At 47.2% G+C, this 23,264-nt stretch overlaps 1 protein-coding gene and 1 long non-coding RNA gene across 4 annotated transcripts in view; one reads left to right on the top strand and one right to left on the bottom strand.

The window, feature by feature from the left end:
- PALD1 (phosphatase domain containing paladin 1) overlaps positions 1–23,264 on the bottom strand; it is a 211,302-nt gene that overhangs the window by 144,709 nt on the left and 43,329 nt on the right. The window contains exon 1 of one of the 3 annotated variants that reach the window (XM_053306879.1): positions 21,812–21,935. The exons of the other annotated variants lie outside the window; for them this stretch is intronic. The gene's annotated coding sequence lies outside the window, so the exon portion shown is untranslated. Of the gene's footprint in view, positions 1–21,811; positions 21,936–23,264 lie in introns of those variants that run through there. 3 annotated transcript variants of the gene reach the window in all.
- Positions 2,006–3,530, top strand: LOC128349824 (uncharacterized). The gene is made up of 2 exons (XR_008319014.1): positions 2,006–2,141; positions 3,187–3,530. It is a non-coding gene; the product is annotated as an uncharacterized LOC128349824 (long non-coding RNA).

The following is a 23,264-nucleotide window of genomic DNA, read 5'->3' on the forward strand; positions in this document are numbered from 1 at the left end:
GGGGACAATCTAAAACCAGGCACAAGGAGCTGAGCCTCGGCGTGAGGGCAGTGAATTGGCCAGGCAGGTAGTGATTTCAGCTCAGGGGACCTCAATGGCCTCAGGTGGCACAAGGTGGTCTGATGAAGTTCTTGTTGAAGTGGAAGGTCTGAGAGAGCACCGTGAGTTAGGGATATCCCAAAACATGCCTTGGAGGCATATTTCTTTTGTCATATTTTGCTGAATAGAAGAAACCAGACAGGTGTTGTTTTTTTTCAGATTGCTTTGTGTCTGAGCATCCTTCCTGAGTAGAAAGGTGTGTGAATCGCCTTTTGTATGCAAGGTTTATTGTAATGAAAATCAGAGTGTGCAGGTGCATCAAAGAATATCCTGTGTTGGGACTGACTCTCCCAATAATTCTATCAAAAGATTCGATGGGCACCTTTTCAAAGTTATATCACTGATTCATCCCTATTGTGAGGGAGTCTGCTGGTGTACTTGTCTTATCTGCCTTCCCTTCCTGGCCTAATTGCTTTATTAGCATCAGATGTTATCTCTCTTGCAAGAGGATGAGGGGAATTTTAGAGTTCATCCTAAGTCCAAAATAACCTCAGATACCAGGTAACTCACAGTAGCTAGTTCTGGAGTCTGCTTAGTCAGGCCCCCACATAGAGAGAGGATGTGTGAAACTAATCCCCTTTGCAATTTGTGTTGCTTGCAGCCCAAATCTAGGGGCGACCAGTCCACTGCCAACTAAGCAACTTGTCCCCATAGATAACATAAACCGGGAGCTCACATTGCAGTGCAGCTCCTGAGCATAGCAAAAGTGCAATCTCCAAGCCTGGAGATGCAGCTGTAAACAGGAAGGCTTCTGGGAGCTGGGCAGAATAAACTCAGCTAGTAACAAAACCCCAGACACAGCACTGTGAGCTTCTAAGACACAGAGATAAGAAAATATAACTCATCTTATTGACTGGAGTGGGTGGTGACCTCCTGCATTTACAGCTACTTTTTGTTGAGGGGTCAGGTGAGGAGAGGACATGTTGCTGATGCCCTCTCATAATTAGGCTTAAATCCTGGACTTCTCTGTTATTTTCTACTGGCTCTTACTTCTGCACTGAGAGAGTTTTTAAAAAGGGAGTGTAAAGGAACTAGACCCTGTAATGAACATAGCGCAGCACGGAAATGACTTGATTAGCAAGCCAGAGGTTGCCAGTTCAAATCCCCACTGGTACCCAGTGTCCGCTCTAACAGGGATTTCCAGATGTTGTTGACTACAACTCCCAGAATCCCCAGCTACAATGGCTTTTGCACAGGGATTATGGGAGTTGTAGTCCACAATCCTTATTAGAGGGAACACTGCTGGTACCTATATCGGGCAGCAGCAATATAGGAAGATGCTGAAAGGCACCATCTCATACTGCATGGGACATGGCAATGGTAAACCCCTCCTATATTCTAGCAAAGACAACCACAGGGCTCTGTGGTCACCAGGAGTCGACATTGACTCAACAACCCACAGTGAGGCGATTCTCACGATCGCCACAAAGTGGACTAAGGGAGCCTAGCCCGCTTTGGGGCGATCGTGTGCTGCAACGGGAGCTGCGCGGCTCCCGGCAGCTAACCACCCTAAATACCCCTCCCCTAAGATGAGGTTAACAGAGTGAGCACTCCATAAACCACCTCTTTTTGCTCGTGTGTTGCCGCGGCACACGGCGACACACAAGTAGCAAGCAGCCTCCTAGGCTCGGGGGTCTCTCCAGAATGCCCCGCGCGCTCATGCGGGCCATCCTGGAACTTCCAGGGGGCGTGCAGACCCCGATCCCCACAGGCCCCACCAGCTCTGTGACGGAGCCAGCAGTCGTGTGGGCGGCCAATCCAGCTACCCAGGGCTGCAGGCTTGATCGTCTGCAGGGAGAGCGGGCTAAGGCCACTCTCCCTGCAGACCTGACTTAAGCTCTTTTCACTGATCATGAAAAGAGCTTCTTTACCTTTAAAGGGACCAGAGTTGGGCAGGCTGTGTGAGTCTATCAGTTAAGGCTACAGTTGACAGCAATTGGGGCACAGAATGTTGGCGTGGGTTGAAAGAAAACAGCACAAGAAAGTGTTAGAAATAAGAGGACAGAGAGGAAATGGGTGTGCTGAACCCCGAACAGCTTAGAGTAAGTATCCTGTGTGCTGGGTTTATGGCTGGAGGACTGTGTGGTTAAAGAACTCCCACGCACCCGGGACTAAACTGATGTTTCAGGTGAAGGAACGGAAAGAGGACAGCTTTTCCCACTCTCCAGAACTAACACCACAACCCATGCAGCAACAAAATGTTCAGCTTCCAGGCTGGTAGCTAGTCCCAAATCTAACCTTCTAGCACTATATAGACAGCAGGGGAGACCTTAAGCTAAGGCAGTCAGAAAGAGAGAGAAATATGTCCTTTCCCCGCTCTTTCTGACTCCCTTAGCTTAAGGCCTAAGAGAGCATTTTATTGCTGTATTGGTTGTGGTGTTAATTCTCGAGGTAGTTCTTTGGCCTGAATAGCACTGTAAGGCTCCAGGTCCAGTTTGGCGGGAGTCCCAAAGAGGGGCATTCCCTTAATATCAAAGGTTGGGGATACACTGCAACTTTTGTTGCTAGTCCCACGAACAGCGTACTCAGGTGCTTGAGCATCTATAAGTCTGGAAGTGAAACAGGGCCACCCAAATATAAGGGAGCAGTTTCTACGTACTTAGAGGATTCCCCAGGTAGCAGGCAGAAGTATACTATATATACAGATTTGTAAATAAGAGTTTAAAACAACAACAACACAGCCCTATGAGCTACAACTTATAGAATGTTGATGGTCCTGAGCAATTAAAATATCAATGTTAGGGTGCTCGTTTGGTGGGGTGGGGGTTAATGCAAAGAATAATGAGCAGCAGCAGGAAATTAGCCTGTTCAAATAGTCAACTTACAGTAAGCCACAATTTAACTCTCTAGAATTATACAATGCAGCAGAGAAGGCTTCAAGAGAGTGGGAAAAACAAAAGGTGTCCGTTTCTTTCTCTCCCTTTCTGAACCTTTCCCTCCCACCCATAAACTACAAGGCTCCTGTTGGCTACACCTTCAGCAGGAGCACTCATCTAAGGGACTGGGAATACATTGCAATGTTTTGCAATAGGTCCCACTTGTCAGTGATTACCAGTCATGTTAGTCACACAACTTCCACTTTTTCAGAAAGCTCTGCGAACAGAAGCTGGAGAATCTACAAACAAGGATGGATAATGCCACCAAACCTTAGCTGAGAGCTCTCTCAAAGGATCCATCTGCTCACAATTTTCAGACAAGATGCTGACCGAGATGGAGCATAGGTCTGAAACACCACAACTCCTCTAAAGTGCAAACACACTTACAAATCTATGTTCCTCAGTTCTCAGGAGGATTAAGATTTGTACAACACATCCCATCACTTTTCCCTCACCATCAGTGAAAGCCATAGAACAGGACCTGTGCTTCTGTCTTCTTAAAGTTTGTACCAAGTAGAATTCTGTGGTCTATATTAATAACATATTTAATAAGCACATTTATATTATGTGTGTTTATTTTTCCTGCTTTGGCTAGTCATATTTTTGTTTTTAAATTTTGATACCACATTGCCAATCAAGTGATTACAAGATAGTAGATAGGAGAGGTAAAAAGCTAAATCAGAGCACTTGGGAGATTATGCTTAGCCAAACCGCTGGCTTCTGAGGCTCCACCAAGTACTGCCCACAAACATTTAAACCCATCTGTTAAGGGCTAGGACCTTGCTTGATGGTAATTTCAAAAAATGAAATCTGAAGGCTCATACGCTCCTCTTACATGCCTTTTGCAGGGTTCTCGGTTGCACAGAGAGCCTGCACTCCTGCAGCTTGATGCATTTTTGTGACCCATACAATTCTGTAGGAAGTGGCTGGGGAGTAGAAACATCTTGCTTGTTTTGCCAACCCACTTTTCTTAACTCCATGGAAGACTGACATCTTGTTTTCATAGAAAGCAACACTCTACAAAAAGAAGAGAGGCAGGCAGAACCTTCAGTTCTTCCATAAAACTGCCGGGAGCAGCAAAAAAAGGGGGCGGGGAGAAGACAGTAGCAGAGGCAAAGAGAAGAGAGTGAATGGAAATAAAGAACAAAAGAAAAGTAGATCCACAACGGAGTGAACAAACATAAGGCCCTTTCTCACAACCAGGGACCCGGCCAGGAGGGCACACAGGAAGGAAGGCTACAGAAGCTTTCCTCCCCTGCAGATGGTGGGTCCTCGTTGCTGGGCGCGCAGATCATGAGCCCAGATGATCTGCTGCTGCTCCAGACAACGTGGAGTTGCGGGGGCCGGGACACATCATCCCGGCCCCTGGAAATACCACGATGCCAGCGTGTGGGTGCATGGTGCTTTGTGAGTATCCTCCCCGGGGATGGGTGGGCGCCCCTCAGTGTCTCAGCACTGGCTCAAAGCAGCTGGCGCCAACACACAATCAGTTAAAACAGGGTTGAAGAAGCTGTGGCTCCCTTAACCTCATTTCTGCCCCAGCCTCTCCTGCCCTCCCTCCCACCTTATGCCCCAGTCTCTCAGCTTTTCGTCCCCAGCTGCCGGCAGCGCTTTCCTTCCCAGCCGAGCGCAGCTCTGCCGCCCACCTAGCCGGGCTGCTCTCGGTGGCGTGGCTCTACCGCTGCTCACCACCTCCTCTTCCTGGTAGCCCAGCCGCCTCCCCAGGCCATGCCACGCCACCGCCTCCATTTCTGTGGCCATTGCCAGGCGGTGACGTGGCTCTACCGCCGCCAGCTACCTTCTCTTCCTGGCAGCCCAGCGGCCTCTGTGGGCCGCCTCTGCCGACATTACGGTGGTCGGACTCTCACATGACCTTTTGCGAGTTCCACCGCAAAGAGCTTGGCACGCATCCCAACGGTCGGCTAAGAGAATTGATAATATAGAGAGATGACCAGCAATTTATATTTCACCCGGAAACTTATTGGCAGCCAGTGTAGTTATTTTAAAACAGGTGTAATATGATCACTCTGGGCAACCCCTGAGACCAACCTGGCTGCTGCATTCTCTGCTAACTGCAGTTTCCAAACTATGAACAAGGGCTGCCCAACACAGAGCACATTGGAGTAGTCAAGCCTGGATGCTACCAGCATATGCACCACTGTTTTTCGGTCATTTATCTTCAGTAATGGATGTAACTGGTGAATCAGCCAAAGCTGATAGAAAGCACTCTTGGCCACTGCCTCAGCCTTGGAAATCAGGGAAAGATTTGGGTCCATAAGTACTCCCAGGCTATGTACCTGCTCTTTCCAGGAGAGTGTAACCCTGTCCAGAACAGGCAGATCTAAATCACTTCCTAAGTCTTGACCTTTCACAATAAGTACCTCCATCTTGCTTGGATTCAGCCTCAGTTTGTTCTCCCTCATTCAGTCCATTACCGCCTCTAGGCAGGCATTTGGGGAATGAATGCCCTTTCCTGATGAAGTTGACATGGAGAAATAGATTTGGGTGTCATCAGCATACTGATAACACCTTGCACCAAATCCCATAATGATCTCTCCCAATGGTTTCATGTAGATATTAAGAAGTATTGAAGACAGTATGGAGACTTGTGGGACTCAGTACCGGAGCTCTTGTTTTGAAGAGCAGTTTCCTAGTGACACCATCTGGAACCTACCCGAGAGGTAGGAGCAGATACACTGCAAAGCCATGCCTCCCACTCCCAACCCCTTCAGGCACCCCAGAAGGATACCATGGCCGATGGTATTGAAAGCTGCCAAGAAATCCAAAAGGATCAACAGTCACACTCCCCTTGTCAATTCCTAATTGGAGATCATCCAACAGGCCAACCAAGGCTGTCTAAACCCCATGACTTGCCCAAAAGCCAGTTTGAAATGGTCCAGAAAATGGGGGGGGGGGGGAGAGATGAAATTTTAAGAAACTTTCTTTTTATAAACCATTTTTCTTATTCTTGCTCTCCTCCTCCTCTCCACAATTTTAAAGCAAGAGCTCTCAGATTGCAAAGCATCTGCTGCAACCTCAACTGCTGAATCAGCATTTGCCTTTCATTTTCCTCATCAGAAGTCAGACGTGGGCTCCTTTCTCCCCACAATGCTATTAAATATGCAAAGCCTACCTTCAATATCAACAAGAGCAACCGGATTTAAACTAACAGGATTTTGTTCTCTCCTTGCAATAACTTTGAACTCAGCCTAATTCAGCAGTTAGCACCACAAAGTAGGGATGGGCCCGGACCGGTCCGGAGGCCATTTAAAAAGCCTCCAGACCGGTCCGGACCTGGGCGGTCCGGTTCAGGTGGGGGGGTATCTTTAAGAGCGGCGGGAGGGTTTACTTACCCCTCCCGCCACTTTCCCGCTTGGCGCCCGTAATTCTACGAGTAATTGGGGCGGCAGGACACCAGCCGACGTCGCTGCCCCACGCGACCAGATTACGGGCCAAATCAGCCCAAACTACTGCCGCTGCCGACGACGACGACAACCACCCACCCAGCTGCCCAACACAAGGCCCGATTTCAGGCCAAAGAAACCACCCCCACACGGCCGGATCACGGGCCAAATCGGCCCGAACTACAGCCGCCGCCGCCTGCCCAGCCGCCCAAGTCCCAATCCCAACAAGGCCCGCGTCAGTCGGGCCGATCAGGGCCCCACAACTCGAAGGAGAGGAGCTCGCAAACAGAGCTCCTCTCTCCGCAAAGTCTCGGGCCAAACTGGGCTTTGGGCGCAAAGGACGCCTGGGAGTTTTGAAGAGCAATGTCGGGAAAGGGGCGGCAGGGAGGTGTTTGCGAGGCCGCCCCTTTCCTGACGTTGCTCTTCAAAACTCCCAGGCGTCCTTTGCGCCCAAAGACCCAGTTCAGCCCGAGACTTTGCGGAGAGAGGAGCTCTGTTTGCGAGCTCCTCTCCTTCGAGTTGTGGGGCCCTGATCGGCCCGACTGACGCAGGCCTTGTTGGGATTGGGACTTGGGCGGCTGGGCGGGCGGCGGCGGCTGTAGTTTGGGCCGATTTGGCCCGTGATCCGGCCGTGTGGGGGTGGTTTCTTTGGCCTGAAATCGGGCCTTGTGTTGGGCAGCTGGGTGGGTGGTTGTTGTCGTCGTCGTCGTCAGCGGCAGTAGTTTGGGCTGATTTGGCCCGTAATCTGGTCGCGTGGGGCGGCGACATCGGCTGGTGTCCTGCCGCCCCAATTACTCGTAGAATTACGGGCGCCAAGCGGGAAAGCGGCAGGAGGGGTAAGTAAACCCTCCCGCCGCTCTTAAAGATACCCCCCCACCCAGTGCCGGACCGCAGTTGGCGGTTCCGTGCACACCCCTACCACAAAGTTGATATGCAGTCCCAGAACAGACATTTGTGCTACCTGCTGGTTCATCAGGCTCTCTGACGCAGCATGACACAGAGGGAAATCGATACCACTACTCTGCTCCTCTTTATGATTTTCCCTGAGGTAACAACCTGGAAATTGTTAGATACAGAAGGCAGATAATGATAACTACTGGTCAGGCATGTAGCAACCATGCAACAGAACCTGTGTGGTGTAGCAACCATGGAACACAATCTGAACGGCTTGGGCCCAAGATATTTAAGAGAGAGCCTTCTTCTTCATGAACCCCATCACCTATTAATATCATCGGGGGAGGTCCAGTTGTGGTTACCAATAGCTTGTTTTGTGGTGAACCAGAACTGGACTCTAGGGCTGCCCCAAGGCTCTGGAACATGCTCCCAAATGTAATCAGAACCTCCCCATCTCTGGCTGTTTTTAAGCGACTCTTGAAAATGCACCTATTTTATCAGGCTTGTAGTTTATAATGTTTTAAATTTTCATTGATTATTATTTTAATTTGTTTTATATGATTTAAGGTTTTAATTGTGTTTTAATTTGTAAATCACCCAGATATTTTAAATGGGGTGGTATATAAATATGATACATAAATAACAGGGTGGCCAGTGTACCTGGACCGCCAATGCCTAGAGGCGCTCATGCTGCCACGTCTCCATTTCCCCTTCCCCCCACCCTCAGGCATGGGGCCTGCCTGCACAGCCCCCACCTGCAACTGCTTCTGCCATGGTTCACCCACAACTTTCTTCTGCAAATGCTGATCTAGCATTTCCCTCTGAGGCCCCCCACTGTGCACCTGCCCACCCATTGCCAGTACCATGAACACCTACAGCAATATTTCCTTTGCCAAGCCTAAGACAGGGTCAAACCTACAAGCCCTTCAAAATGCTAGATCAGCATTCATTACTTCTAGTACAAGGATTGCAACAGAGCAATTCTCTCTGCCAGTCCCTCATGTTGGAGCTTCGTTCCTTTCTCGAATTGTCCAGTGCCACAAATATTCACACATCTTGAATTTACATTCCGCCAAAGTAGGGAGCTTGGCAGGGAATCAGAGACGGACCCAACAATGGGACTAAATTTAGACAGGGAGGAGAAAGAGGCCCACAGCTGCAGGATGCATCTGTCCAGGACTGTGCTCATTAGATGGAAGCATCCCCTCGCCTTTCTCTCTTTCTTTTCTTTCAGAGCCGGGAAAGATAAAACACTGCTCACTCTCCTACATCCAAACACACACACACATTTTTCAGACTCAAAAGCCTTTGACCAAGCCATACCCAAAAGACTGTACATAGCAACTAAGCTACACTGCCTTGAAGATTCTTCTACGGTCATCGGTTATTTTTCACCCATCCTTCATCACTATGGATCTCTTAAGTTCTTTATCTTCTAGCAAGTAAAAAGGTCCACACAGACAATCAAGTGGGAGAAGACTGCCCCATGCATAATGTAAGGATACCTTTCAGGGGTGGAGTCACCACTGAGTGGACAGGTTCAAAGAACCTGGGCCACCGCCAATCAGGGACCATGCCTGGCACCCCAGCCAAACACCCTGCACCTGACATCTGAGGCAGGGGGAGTGACGGTGGGGTTGCCAGCAGGAGGAATACAGGCCACCGGCTGGCTTCCTCCGCCAGTGGTACCTTCCAAAAAACTAAAGGCACAGCTTTGAAAGCCAGGACCCAGGGCTGACTTGTAATAATTGGGGGGTGGGGGGTGGCAGGGCACTGTTCTGCAGTGTGGGGGCCCTGCAGCTGTGGGGTCCTGGGCAATAGCTCTCCTGTTCCCAGCCACTATAGGATCAACTGTGAAATTCCTTGATGACCTTAGCAAGTTGTAGCCTTTTAATTTCCGTTTCCCTGTTAGTTTCCATCGCTAGGTGACAGTTAAGTCACTCAGTTAAGTCACAACATTAAGAGAGCCAGGCTACAGCAAAATGATAAGCTGCAGCTTCATAATGGACTGTACTGCTTTAGACTAAATGGGAGACTGCAGATGTCCGTGCTGCCTTCACATGCCCCACCCACCTACTTACACACACTATACATCCAATCATTTATTTATGTACATGTATTTATTTAAATAAGGGTGAACACTTACATGAAATCCCTCACCTGCAGCCTGAAGTAGGGCAGTCCAAGAGGATCTGCATCACATGATCCTTCCAATTGTGTAGCTAGGCAGTCAAGTAGACAAAATGGCAGACATCCAAACTAATGCTGCACTAGTGCAAGGAGGTTGTACAGCTGCATGAAGTCACAGGGATGTCTGAAGGTGCACTCTTATGCTAAGGCTCCTTAAAGAAGAGGTTTCACAGCCAGAGGGGCACTTCAGTAATTTTGGAGCCTGCACCTAAACGGTCTTTTGGCCTCCCTGCCATCCCTCACCACCGCCACAAGATAAGCTGCAATGCAGTACTGAGCAGAACAGGCTCAGGGAACGTTGGAAACTTGGGGGGGGGGGAGAAATTATGAATACTTCCCACTGACCTGCACATATCACTTTTGGTATGGGCAGCTGTCTCACTCTCTCCAGTGGGCCCAGGCTGGGCCTGGGGCTCTCCCCAAATGTCCCACTGGGGACTGGGGTAGCCACGCTGCCGCGGCTGTGGCCCACCGCTCTCCTGACATGCGTGGCTGGGATGTGTGTGGCCTGAGGGCCAAATGGGCCTGCCTATGGCCAGCCCGCAGCCACCTGCCAAAGCATTAGGCCCAGGCCGAGCCTGGCATGAAGCAGGCAAGCTGCTTCCCCGCACCTGAGCAGTGCCACTTGCAAGCACATGATGTAACATGCTTGCGAGTTGCAGTGTGCAGGTGTGGGGAAGCAGCTTGCCTGCTCCAGAACTGGCCTAGTACCTTAGCCGCTGAGCAAGCCGGCCCACTTTGCCCTCACCCACCCACCCCCTGCTGCCATGCACAACAGGAAACAGGTGTGCAGGTGCGCTGTGGGCAGGCCACAGCCGCCCTCAGAGTTGTGTGCTTCAATGCCTGGTGAGGGCCATGGCACGGCCACCCCAGCCACCAGCAGGGCATTTGGGGGAGCCCCACAGCATAGACGACTGGACTTCCACACAGAGGTCTGGTCCAAATGGTGCCACTGTTCACAGCAGGAGACTAAGTTTGTGCTTGTGCAACAAGGTGAAATTTGCAAACACAGAATGCAAGTTCCCAAGTGCATCTGGCTAGCACAACATGCTTGGACCAGCACAAGATTACTACTCAGCCACCACATTAGTCTGGATGTTGGCCACTATGAGCAAGAGTCAACACACTCAAGTTTGTCTGTGTATCAGCAGGGGTAAACCAGAGGCTCCATCTTCACTTCCTCCCCACATGTCACCCCACTGTTCTCTGTGCTGCAGGTTTTTGCTCTGGCCATTGTGGGGTGGGGGGACAAATCTGGAACATGAGTGGAGGGAGGGAGGGATCTCTGCACACCCTTCTATTAGTGAGTAACTGGTTGTGCATAATGACAGTAGCTTTCTGTACCCTTCCTTCCCAGGGAGAAAAGGTTGTTCCAGCCTCTGTCATAGCTTTGGGAAGGCGAGCTGAGCCTCAAAGTATTAAGTAAGGAATGGTGGACCCATCCAGGCCAATTCTAGACTTCAGCCAAAAAGAACCCACATTTTCATATTTCTTCTCTAAGGACTTGATATTTGATCTTTTTGCCAATTGTGTGTGTGTGTTTTAATACATTCTACAACTGCTATCAGGTTGCACTTTTGCTGACATAGTCTCCTCTCAGACATCATAGCAACCAGATGGTTTGCCAAGCCAACTACACACTTTTAATGAAAGCTATCTGCAGAGGAAACACTGGACTAATTGGACAGGAAAAAGAAGTCATTTGCAGAGGACAAAAGACATTTCCATCCTCAAGCACAGTGTGTAAATGCAGAGTTACATCTGTTCATGGCCATGGGAGTAAAATGGGATTATGGCAAGGGGTAATAAAAAGGAGAAATGTTATTGTGGAAGAAAGAAGCTCCCTGTGGTTTAGAGAACAAGGAAGGAACTGACTTCACCAAGCAGGTTGTCCTCTGGTATTTCCCAGGGAACATCCGACATATCCCATGTTTTCCTTTTCAGGCCTATGTCAAAAGATAACAGCATTTGAAACGTCTGCAGTGCATCCTTTTTCCAACCAAGAGGATTTGGTTGGAACCTTATCTATGTAATTCCAGCCACCAATTTGAACTTCTTGTTTTGAACAAACACTACACGAACTAACAATATTCTAAAGGATAAGGCCAGCAGGTACAATCAAACAAAGCAAGTCGGGGATGGAAAAAGACGAGGGTCTCTTAATGCACTGTGTTATTTTACTTACTGTGGGCACTTTAATATAACAATATAAAAATTTCTGGAAATGTTTTTCCAGTGCAATTTCTGGAAATTGTGAAGCCACACGGAGGGAGAAAATGTGGTGATACGTGGTGATAGTTTCCCCCACCTCCACTTTTTCCCTTTCAGGGGGGGAAAAAAGTCAGACATTTGCAGGGGCAGAAAACAAACATGTAACACTTGTGTTCTTAGCAAACCTACACTTACCTTCTTATATTTCGTGTTTTATATAACTTCTATAACATAACATTGTACTGTTTGGAATAGTAATGAAATTTAGTAATACAAATGCCTTCCATTTATTAGTTACAAAATATATCCATTCTTAGATAATAAACTGTGAATTGTTCCATTCTAAAGTTCTAAAGTTCCAAAGTATATCCTAGTTTTTGCCGGCGGGGAAAATAGGGAAAACACTGACATCATCGATGCAGGGAGCAATGGTAAATGTAGAGCTCCATGGCGAAAGCAATGGGAAGGGCTACACTTCCCAGAGCTCCCTGCATGCCTTGCCATGCACCCTCCAGGATGTCACTGAGGCTTCCTGGGGCTTTGAGGAGCCCTTTAGTGGCCCTCCCCAGCGCTGCACACAGGACAGCTTCATGAGGAGCTAAGCGCATAAGTGCAGCTTCCTTCCTGCAGAGCCTGGGCCAATGTGCAGATGATTCCGTTTCGACACTCTGAAGCCAAATCTTGGAACAGGCTTAGCATCCAGACAGCTTAGTCATGAAAAAGCCCTATTAAAATCAATGAGACCAAGTCAGTCATGACTGCATTAAGATCCATTAATTTTAATGGGACAATCATTTATCGCAAATCCTCAGCAGTGAACATGCCCTTTGCACAATGCAGGATGGAGTCCTTGGTGGCACAGGAACATAGGAAGTTGCCTTATACCAAGTCAGACCACATTGGTACATCTAGCTCAGTATTGTCTACATAGATTGGCAGCGGCTTCTCCAAGGTTACAGGGCTGAGAGAGACTTCTGCCTATCTTATTTATTTAATTTACATACCACCCTTCCAAAAATGGCTCAGGGCAGTTCACATCAAAATAAAAACAAAACAATTAAAATCATCTTGAAGTTGCCAAGGAGGAAACTTGGAACCTTCTACATGCAAACATGCAGGTGCTCTTCCCAGAGCAGCTCCATCCCCTAAGGGAAATATTTTACAGTGCTCACATATGTAGTATTATTATTATTAACATTTATATCCCGCTCTTCCTCCAGGGAGCCCAGAGCGATGTACTACATACTTAGATTTCTCCTCACAACAACCCTGTGAAGTAGGTTAGGCTGAGAGAGAAGTGACTGGCCCAGAGTCACCCAGCTAGTATCATGGCTGAATGGGGATCTGAATTCGGGTCTCCCTAGTCCTAGTCCAGCACTCTAACCACTACACCACACTGGCTCTCCCATTCAAATACAAAGCAGGGCAGACCCTGCTTAGCAAAGATGACAACTCATGTCTGCTACCACATGACAGGGGTCTCCTTGGAGAGGATCACCAACACCGTTGGGATGGATTTGGTGTGTACATCAGTCAAGTACTGGATCATCTCTGTGATGAACTGGTCGATGAGAACAATGCCTATGAACAAGGAGGTCCGCAAAGCCTTCTGGATTTGGCCAGGGTCATTTCCACCACTAAGAAGTGGCAGATCTTTAATCTTTAATCTCAACACAACTGAACTATACAGAATAACCCACACGCAGCACCATGGCTTACTGGGCCTGGCTTCTTTATTACTTAGAAGTGAGGTACATCAAATGCCAACAGTCAACAGACACTATTACAACCATTTGTCCACTTCCACAGTACCTTTTCTACCAGCACAAGAGGCTCTCTTGCAAACCAACAGAAACTATAACAAAATGGTAAAGTGTGCTGTCAAGTCCATTTCGACTCCTGGCGCCCACAGAGCCCTGTGGTTTTCTTCGGTAGAATACAGGAGGGGTTTACCATTGTCTCCTTCCGCACAGTATGAGATGATGCCTTTCAGCACCTTCCTATATCGCTGCTGCCCAATATAGTACCTGCAGGGATTCGAATCGGCAACCTTCTGCTTGTTAGTCAAGCATTTCCCTGCTGCGCTACTTAAGGTGTCTATAACAAAAGCTCTAGGAAAGAGGAAGAGAGAGTGGAAGTAAACAGTCAGCCCCTAAGAAATGCAGGAAAGAACATTAAACATACAATTCTTGGGGAGGGGGAAAAAGTTCCTTCATCTTCCTGTTTTTCCTCTCAAAGCAGGGCAGCAGCTTTTGCTGGCTGTTTAGTTAAGTCAGATTTGAGCCAAGAGATACATCCTGTGCAGCAGGAGAGCATTTATAATCTGCAACACCTCCTTGTCAGATTTCACTGTGTTCCGAGAACATTTGTTACCATATCACTTGGCAGGGTGTCAATCAATCCCTGGACAGGGTTCCAACTCAGAAGAAGTTTCAGGCTCGTGGGCTGAATAGTCTTCAAGCCACTGACTCTCGAACAGCCATGACGAAGGCTTCAGCAATCTGGAGCAACAGTGCTGGAGCCATGATGACATATTCAAGACAAGCAGAGACTTGTTTGCAGATCCATGCGGACCACTCAATAAAGACTTGATGGTGAATATGTGAACCAACTCCACTGAAAGGCACTGCATTAAGAGGCAAGAGGATGCAGCCTGAACATCCTAGCCCTGGTGCGGCCCACAACGGCTCATTCACACATGCAAGCCACTACTTGATGTGACTAACCAAAAGGTTTTCTGGCTATAGTCCCTAAGTTCCTGTTACAACAGCAGAGACTTAACATACCATAATCGGCACACTTGCCTTCTCAACTTCTGTAAGCTTTGGCAATTGCAGGGCTGCAACATAACATAATACGTAAGTGTTCAGCCATGTTACTTCCATTTCTGATCAGCTGCAACCACTTTCATATATTTGCTTAGTGGCATAGCTGCTGGCTCCAAGGTCACCTCTTCTGTGTGCCATCGTAGTTAGGGACCACACAACCAATTCCCCTCGCAGGGGGACTAGGCATCACCCACATGATTGCTAGCCACAGTGTCAAAGACACCCACGTAGGTGGATCATGTGACACACACCCTTCCTGTCGTAGGAGCAAATGTGAAGGGAGCAGTGGCAGCCCCATCCAAAAGTAATTGTACAAAGAAAACCAGGTCTCCAGCTTTGGGGTTCCCAAGTCACTTGAGCAGAAATATCTTGTTGAGGAGTACCAGCTGTATACTTGCAAGTCCACCTGGAGACTAATACAAACATGCTCACTTGCTCATATATGGGAGTTCAGCACAGTGTGCACCCATGTTTTTCTCGACAGTAAATTATTCAGGGATATAGCCATGCTTTAAAAGTAAACCGAGTGGGATCACTTTTATGACCCAGTCTAGACAAACAGCTTGCTACGTAATAAAACTGTTCCTGGAATGTACCACTTCATTCGGCAAAGCAGAAAGGGCCCATGTTTGAATACTCACCCATGGAATAGGGGAACCTTAGATATTGTAAAAAAGCAGAATATCCATAAAAAGGATAGATTATAAAACTTTTGCCTGATATGAATTCTCTGCATGCAGGGAGTTTTCAGTGTGAGTGACCCTACTACTACCACTACCACTACTACTACTACTTATATACCACTTTTAAACAAAAGTTCCTAAAGCAGTTTACAGAGAGAAATAAAAAATGAATGAATGAATGAAAGATGGATCCCTGTCCCCATAGGGCTCACAGTCTAAAGGGAAACATAAGGTAGACACCAACAGCAGCCACAGGGGGGATGCTGTGCTGGGGTTGGATAGGGCCAGTTGCTCTCCCACTCCTAAATATAAGAGAATCATCACTTTAAGTAGGCGCCTCTTTGCTCAGTTAGCAGGGATTCAGATAGCTGCACGATTCCTCCACTTGTAGCTTAAAGCAGCACAGTCCAGAAACAGTTTTCTTGCACAACAAGCGGTTTGTGTGGAGCGCAGGGGTGTGGGGCAGCAAGTTTCCTATGGGAAATTGACCACTTCTAACACTACATTTTCATAAAATTAATTAGTAATATGAACGGATACCAGATACACCAGTCAAACTGGGCGGCTTCAAAGTTGTAATGAACTGTTATGAGAGAACTATAGTTCCTTCCTCGTGCTCCATTCATGTATTCAATCAACATATGCAGTGGGAGCAGGATCATGGCAACTGACCCCACCTCCAGCCTCCATGTGTCCTCTGTCCTATCTCCCACCTTCTACTGAACTCATGTAGGGCAGAGGAAGAGCCAGTGGGCACAAACCCACTTCCCCTCTGTGCACTGTCTCTCCGTGCAGAAAAAAACATGTCTGCAACCAAGTGTTTACACAAGTGTATGCGTGCAGCAAGAGAGACACATGCATTTCTCATGCTGCAGTGCACACCTGTGGTGCTAGGCTCCGAGCTGGTGTGCTGTTTTGCATGCAGAGGTTTTATGGCGGAGCCGGGCCTCCATACCACTACCTAAAAACTCGATTCACTGCTTCATCCTTGGCTAAGTCATGAAACTTGTTCATACAATGGAGGCACTACAGGCAAGTCTTGCAATTTGGGGGATGGAAGTTATGGGTGCTTTTGCAGGAGACAGAGCAAGTGGCAAAAGAACTGCTAAGTAGCAACTGTGCTTCCTTTAAGTTACATTAAGGATGCAAAGCAAATTAAGGCACTGTTGCAGGAGAGTTTTTCAGAGTGTTCAGCACAGCCCACGTAGCAGATGAATTTCAATGAGGGTGGTGTTCCCACTTCCCCCACTCACATCCATTGCAATCATGGTTTCACTGAAGCTATTTTTGAGAGCAGCCAAGCAGCTAGAAATGAAACCAAAGTACTTTATAAAATCCATTGATTCTGGGAAGCAAAAGCTTTGCACATAGGCTCACAGTTTAGGAAGTAGAGGCTAAAACATAGAACATTAATTTTATTGAGCCATGAGTTGGTTGGGCTTTTTCTTGGGTGGGTTCAGACGACAAAATATGGTTTATTCATTCGTGGAAACAATCTGTGTCCAGGGGCGTAACAAGGCTGGTGTGGGCCCAGAGACAAAATTTTAAAATGGGCCCCTCGCTGATGCGCACACACTTCACAATATATAGTCATGTGACTTGCCTCATGTGACTTGCCTCTGGGGGGCCCCCTCGAGGCATGGGGGCCCCCAGGCAGCCACCTCCCCTTGCCTAATGGTAGTTACGCCCCTGTCTGTGTCCACATGCTTCCTCCCTCCGCATCCAAATCTCTGTTGCAATATATAAATGTAAAAATAAAGAAAATCAAAATAAACTAAAGCAGGGCTGCACAACTTCAGCCCTCCAGCTGTTTTTGGACTACAGCTCCCACCACTCTCAACCACAGTGGCCAATAGTTAGGGATTATGGGAGCTGTAGTCCAACATCTGCAGAAGGGCCAAAGTTGTGCAGCCCTGAATTAAAGCAAGTTCCGTGCTCTACCAACCATGATTAAGCCAACATTTGAAAGAGAGGTTGAACCCTGGTTTCAAACGCTGGTTTAACTCTGATTTGTAAGCCGCAATTCTAACACAGCTCTGGATTCAGATGAGCCAGGGAGCTGTGCTTTAATCAAGCCATGATTATGTCATCACAGTTCAACAACAGAGCCCAGAACGTAAGGACAGAAGGGAACAGGTGGGCTCAGGTTTCTTTGGTTGCCACAACCTGCCCTTTGACTGTACAGTAAAGGGAATTTTGATAGTTACATAGAAGAGGCCTATTCAGATGTTAATTATCAGGTTGCAGCACCTATAACTACTTTAACTAGACTCTCTCCACCAGTAAAATGGACAAGGTTACCTGAAAGCACCTTACTCCATATGTCCCTACTCAGACTTTGAGATCTTCTACAGAGGCCCTACTCCAAATGCCTCCACCAAATGAGGTGAGGCGAGGTGAGTGGCAACAAGGGAGATGGACTTTTTGGCAGTGGCACCACATTTATGGAATAGCCTTCCCAGTGGGGTTTGCTTGGCACCACGATGCTCCTTGATGCTCCTCCACTGTGCTCCTTTAGACATCAAGTAAAGACCTCATGTTCACCCAGACTTTTAAAATGCTTTTAAATGTTTTTAAATGCTTTTGGCTTTTTAGTTGTATTTGTTGGGTCATGTGTTTTTTTTTTACTTTTGTTTGCTTTCATGTGTTTTTAATTGTGTGTTTATTTTACTGCTATTTTATTGTTTTGTGAGCTGCCCAGAGAACAATTTGTTATGGGGCTGCCATATAAAGTTATTTATTACTACTACTACTAATTATTTATTATTTATTATTAACTGACACAGCTATTGCTTCAAGAGAAAAAGGATCTCATCATGGCACTTTTAATGACAATTTGAATCCTAATGCTGTGGGAGCAAGGGCCAACTTAATGGAGGTGGCAGCAGCCGAGGGAACAGTATAAACAACATCTGTTTTCAGTGTAAGGAGAAATGGTAGAAAACTAGACATAACAGATATAATTTTCATCAAATATATGCAAAGGAAAAGCTGCTTGCCAAAAACCAAAGAATCCACACACTTTATTAGAACTTGTGTGTGCTTATAAGAGGGCATATTAAATTTCTCTTCCCCAAATTTATTATTGTTATGAACAGCAAAACCTGAGTACTTAGCCAAATGGATTTTTAAAGTCTCAATTTCCAGTAGCTTCTCCAAGGAAACATTAAAATACTGTTCCAAAGAACAGTCTATCACCCCACATCTAAGAAGTGACTAATAGCCTGGTCCTAAAACTTGTTTGAGACAAATGTAAGGAGTTGCAGTAGCAACTCTGCAGGAAGTTTTCCAAGCTGTGATTTATTCCAACTTTACTACGCATAGGGTAGTGGGGAGTTCATAAGAGAGAGGGATTTACTGCAACTTTAATACGGTAACAGCAAAGTGTTATTCATACAGCCAATGGCTTTTTTCACGGTGATTCATGACATGTGGTCCTTAATACACAATCCATATATTTTTTTTCTCCTAGGCGTACCCATCGCTAATCCCATGAGTGGCAGCTCTCGTGAGAGTTCGCAAGCAGCTGCCGATTAGTGATGAGGACAGGGAGAAAATAGGGATGCTGGTCGCCAGCGGGTAGCTCGCCAGTGGGTGCAGGTGGCGGCCGGCCGGGCTGGCCGCTGAGAATTGGCGGGCACCTTTAATGCTCTCCTAAAAGCCAACAATGACATTTCAATAGTCAAGCCTGGAGGTTACCAGCTGATGCACCACTGTTTTGAGGTTGTCCTCTTCAAGGAGTGGACACAGCTGTCGAATCAGCCAAAGCTGGTAGAAAGCACTCCTGGCCACAGCATCCACCTGAGATACTAGGGTGAGGCCTGGGCCCAGGAGTACTCCCAACCTGCATACCTGTTTCTTCCAGGGGAGTATAACCCTGTCCAGCACAGGAATATCTAATCAAATTCCCTCAAATTCTGAGCTCCTACAATGAGCTCCTCCGTCATGCTTGCATTCAGTTTCAATTTGCTATCCCTCATCCAGCCCACTACTGCCTGTAGACAGGCATTTAGGGAATGAATGCCATTTCCTGATGATGAGGATGACATCCACCCTTCTGCCAGTGAGCACAGGGAAGCCTACATGAGGCTATTCTATTTTTCCACCACAGCAACTCTGTGTTGTATAAGTGGATAGGTAGGGTACAGGCCTGACTTTTCTGTTTATGTAATGCTGTAAAGCACCATGTATATGAATGGTGGTGGTACTACTACTACTACTACTACTACTACTACTCATCTACAGCCAGCCAGTGCTGCAAAGAACTGCTCCTCATGCTGACCTTTCATGCTGCTCCTCATCCTGATCTTTCAGGATAGATGCCAAGAATGAACAGGACAGGCCAAAATAAGAAAAAAGAACACAAGAAACAACATGAAGTTTTTGAAGCAGAAAAAGAGGAAACACCCATGCAAACCCCAAACGCTACGTACCACTTAAGATAACACAAAACACTGGCATGTATAAGCTTTGGCCTGGAGACAGCACGCAGCATACAAAAGGATGTATATTTGGCAACTCAACACTATGATTTTTGTTCTATTCATAGCAAAGCTGCCACTCCTCCTGACAATTAGAGAATAGTGAAAGCAAGAAGGATCATATTTATAAGCACTCATAAGCTTTCCATATTGCTGCAGTTACGCGGCGAGGGACAGCCATTTATAAGCAAGGGGCTCTACGGATCACATTTCCTAAAAGCAAAATGGGTTTTTTTCCTTCTCTCCCAATTATTTGCTCAAAATATACAGAGAAACACACACAGAGTCAGCAGAAGCCCTATTCACTCATGTTCAATACAGGTACAATTATTAGTATATTTATTTAATGTAGTACACGTCCTTCTTTATAGCAAGGAAACCAAATAGATACCCGGGGGAGACGGTTCCAGTTTCTTGAATGATAAATTATGCAGTAGTTAAGTTGTCCGGGAAAGTATTAATCCAATCTCTCTCATGGGAGAAAGATTCTAAGCATATTGTTTGCTAACTGTTTTTACTATTATTATGTGTTTTACACTATTGTTTGCCACTTTGGATCCCCCTACTGTAGAAAAGTAAAGATGCATACAGGTGGGTCTGAGCCCTTACCCAACATCCCTTAGAGTAGCAGCACCAGATCAGTAACTAACAAGCATCACATTTTGTTTCAGTTCTAGAGCGTATGAAAAGTGCAACTGAACTGACCCAAAGATGTGTCTAATCCTAACATCCTGTCTGCAACAGATGACTAGTCAGGTGTTTCTGGAAAGCTTACAAGTGGGATAGCAAAACAATAATAGACTTTTACCATTTACCTTTGCTGTTCAGATGGCATATTGTTATTGCATCTAAGCATGGAGATTTTATTTAGCTACAAGTGAATTTTAGCCCGTTGAAAAACGGGCGCTAGTAATGCTTTCGGCCCCCGCCGCCGAACCTCCCAGCTGCCCGATCCCACCATTTGTACAGGAAAGAGGAGCTCGCCAGCAGAGCTCCTCTTTCTGCAAAGGCTCTTCTCAAACTGGCGCTTTGAGCGGAAAGGACGCCCTTTCCGCTCAAAGCGCCAGTTTGAGAAGAACCTTTGCAGAAAGAGGAGCTCTGCTAGCGAGCTCCTCTTTCCTGTACAAATGGTGGGATCGGGCAGCTGGGAGGGCGGTTCGGCGGCGGCATTTTTCAGGGCCAATTTGGCCCTTAGTAATTTGGCGGGGGGACGGGAATGGTGGGATCGGGCCCCAAGGTTTCCCCCCCCGCCCGGCTTTACTGGCGGCGCCAGGCCTCGGCGGCAGCTCCGCCACCACCTCGGCCAGCTTCCCCGCCGCCTCTTCCCCCGGTGCCTCTCTCCTTTATTTGCGGCGGCCGCTTCTGGCCCCGCCGCTGCCTCACCCACACTCCCGCCGCCAGTTGCCCCGTCGCGGCCACCTCTGGCCGCGGCCACGGCTGCGCCGCCGCCTCTCCCGCACTCTCCTCCTGGTGTAGGCGGCGGCCACTTCTCCTTCTCCCGGCCCCAACATGGCCGCCGGGTCCTGCCGTTCGTGCCTCCCTTGCCCTGTTCTGGGCATGCCCAGAACAGGCCAGGCACGAACGCACGCTTGGTGTCCGTCCACGGATGGGCACCAAGCGTTTTATTAGAGAGGATTATGGCAAACAGCACTTGAGAGGTCTATCCTCCCTATTCTGTTTACCCCTCTCTTTTAAAAGCCATCTAACCTAGTGGGCATCAGTACATTTTGTGGCACTTAATTCCATAAGTTGATTATTACTTTAACTAGAAAATCTGTTCATGTGCACACATAGGCACATGCACACACACACACTTCTTTAACATAGCAGATTGGGGATTTAAAAAAATTAAGATGTTGGGATGTCCTATTTTCCCCCAAACAAAAAATAATTAAAATGGAACCTATGCCCCAGTCTGATTACTCCAAAGAAGCAGATCTCAATAGCACTAGGAATGTATAGATAACTGGACAGTATCCCTCAAGTATACATTGTATTACGTTTTGCATCATGTTACATACCACGCAAGAATTAGAACTGTGTTGAATGTTTGGTCCTAAACATTTCTGAAATGAAAACACTGCCTTTGAGACTATCAAATGCTCCTCTTCACCCACCACTGCCCCCCAAAACCTTAAATCTTACCTTTTTGTGGCTCTTTGCAGCTACTGCTTTTTTCTGCTGCTTTGGCACCATTCTAAGTCTCTTTATTCCTCTTGGAGAGACTCAGCCAATCCAGGATCATGTAGGGAGTGTGATAATGTCATGCTGTCACATAGCCAATGTGGTGACAAAATTCAGGGCAAACAAAGCTACATTTCCTCACTTTACATGGTGGGGGGGAGGGGGGAGATGAATTCACCCCCATTGCCAAGGCAATGGGGACAACTCTCCATCTTGCCATTTCATTGTCCAGCCTCACCACAGTGCACCAAGATAAGAAGTGTCAGCTCCACTGCCTCAGAAATGGGCACACATTCCTGTTCTTTTACAATAGGAACCCCCTTTGTCCCCTTTTGTAAGGACCCTGTGAAAGATCACTGAAAGGGTGTGTGTGCTTTTTGTGAATATTTTCACCCACTATGAAAAGTGCTTCCACACTTGACAGAGCACTATGAAAAAGTGTTCACTAAAAAGCACCCACACAATCCTTTTCGTCTCAGTCCTAGCAAGAATGTCTGTCAAATTTACCGTATGTGTATCTTCATTTTGTTTGTAAAGCATAGATCCCTTTTCCAGCATGCCACCAAATAGCATGCACATACAAAGAAGAAGAAGAAGAAGAAGAAGAAGAAGAAGCAGCAGCAGCAGCACAGGTGGACTTCAGACTGTTCCAGTACTCCACTAAATTACTGATAACAAGACAAGATCATATAACAAATAGCCTTTTTCTGCTACTTTAAAGCAGATTCCTTAACAATAGTTTTGACACAGCTGCAGTTTTAAGAGAGAGGAGGGAAAAGCGAAGAAAGGCAAAAGGCTAGTCCACCTGAACAGCTGGCAGTGCACACAGCCATAACAGACCCTTGTGTTAATCTCAGTTCTTACAGAGGTGTAATTTTAGAACTGTGCCACATACCTTGGGCTTAACCCAAGCCAGGCCCTGGAAATCATCATCTAGCCCTAGCAGATGTGAACCAGTTGGAGTGCTTCTGAGTGTACCAACAGCACATTTCCCTCCCCACTGACAAACTACCATACAACCCTCAAACATATGGGGTTGGGGCAGAGGTTCCAGTCAGACATGGTTCCTAGGGGGGCCCAAATCCAGTCAACTTTTTTTTCAAGCATTAAATCCTGTACGTGTCATAAAACATTATTATTATTGTTGTTATTTTACATTTATATCCCGCTCTTCCTCCAAGGAGCCCAGAGCGGTGTACTACATACTTGAGTTTCTCTTTCACAACAACCCTGTGAAGTAGGTTAGGCTGAGAGAGAAGTGACTGGCCCAGAGTCACCCAGCTAGTTTCATGGCTGAATGGGGATTTGAACTCGGGTCTCCCCGGTCCTAGTCCAGCACTCTAACCACTACACCACGCTGGCTCAACCCAGTAGGCACGTTTAGGTCAAAGGGAACGGCAGCTGTCGAGTTAGA

Source organism: Hemicordylus capensis, chromosome 3 (assembly GCF_027244095.1).
Source record: "Hemicordylus capensis ecotype Gifberg chromosome 3, rHemCap1.1.pri, whole genome shotgun sequence".
Lineage (NCBI taxonomy): Eukaryota > Metazoa > Chordata > Lepidosauria > Squamata > Cordylidae > Hemicordylus > Hemicordylus capensis.